The sequence below is a fragment of the Tupaia chinensis genome, unplaced genomic scaffold (assembly GCF_000334495.1).
Source record: "Tupaia chinensis unplaced genomic scaffold, TupChi_1.0 Scaffold000338_1, whole genome shotgun sequence".
NCBI lineage: Eukaryota > Metazoa > Chordata > Mammalia > Scandentia > Tupaiidae > Tupaia > Tupaia belangeri.
Window position 1 is genome coordinate 641,060 of NW_006159832.1, and position 1,310 is coordinate 642,369.

Here is a 1,310-nt window from a genome sequence, read left to right on the forward strand (position 1 = left end):
CCCTATAGCAAAAAAAAAAAAAAAAAAAATCAACAAAACAAAACTCTCAAAAGAAAAAAAAAGATAAACAGCCAATACTCTACAGTGTACTGCATCTCAAGCATCTTTTTGAATATTGTGTTTTGTGTTTTTGTATTCCATCATATCTATACAACACCCACTTCTGGCTCACAATATTTTCATCTTACACTAGTTTTATTGGGATGTAACTCCATTGTAAGTCAGGGAGCATCTGTGGTCCTGGTTTAAACTATTTTCTGCACTTTCATGTAGAATAATCCTGTAAAGGATAAATAAAGACAGATAACTCTGCTCAGAAACTTCCCCATGACTTTTTGCTTCATTCTAAGCACAAGGAAAAAAGCCTGTAATAGTATATGAGATCCTCGGTGACATGACTCTTCTGATTCCTTAAACTTCATTTCCCAGGATCTTCCCCTGGCTCATGTAGCTGCAACCACACTGACCTTTTTGCTGGTCATTGAACAGACCAGGAATGATCCCATCTCTACTCTTTGTCTCTTCAGAATGCTCGCTCCTCCCACAATATTCATAAGACTTCCTCCTTCTCTTTTAGGTCTCTAACCAAATGTGACATCTTTAGCAAGACCTTCCTTGACCACTCCATCTAGAATAGAGACTCTTTCCTCATTATTGCACTCCTATCTGCTCTTCACACATGCTTTACTATTGCACTTCTATGCACTGGTGCTACACATTGTACTTTGGTTTATTTATCCTCCTTTGCTCACAACATAAAATCCTAAGGGCAGGATGTTTGACATGCTCTTTTCATTGCTGTTGCTTGTTATCTCCTTAGCTTAGAACAGACTACAGCACACATTAGGAGCTCAATAAAATACTTATTGAACAAATGCAAGGATTGTTTTCAGGGTGTTTCTGCTGGTTTTCTCCTGCCTTTGTTGGGTTTTAAGATTTGTATCTCTGAGTAGCTGGACATTTTCTTTTTCCTATTTCCATTTTTGTTACCTCCAGATGCATATTGGACTACTGTAGCACCCAGGAATCCCATGGAGAAAGAGGAGACTAATCATCTGCCTGACGTGTACAGGGGGTGATTGTTGAGATACCCTAGTCAAAAAGAGAATGAGTGGGTCACACAAAACATTGAAGCAAATTAACATACTGCTCAGCACAGTTTGTTCCCCCAGAGCTCAGTGAAGAAGACTTACGTTTGGAGGTGAGAGGATCAGTTTATTAAGAAAATCTCCTCTCCATTACCAGTGATGATTCAATCCAGGCATGCCCTCCCTTGAGTGGGTAGGTAAGGAAGGTGCAGGTAATCAAAC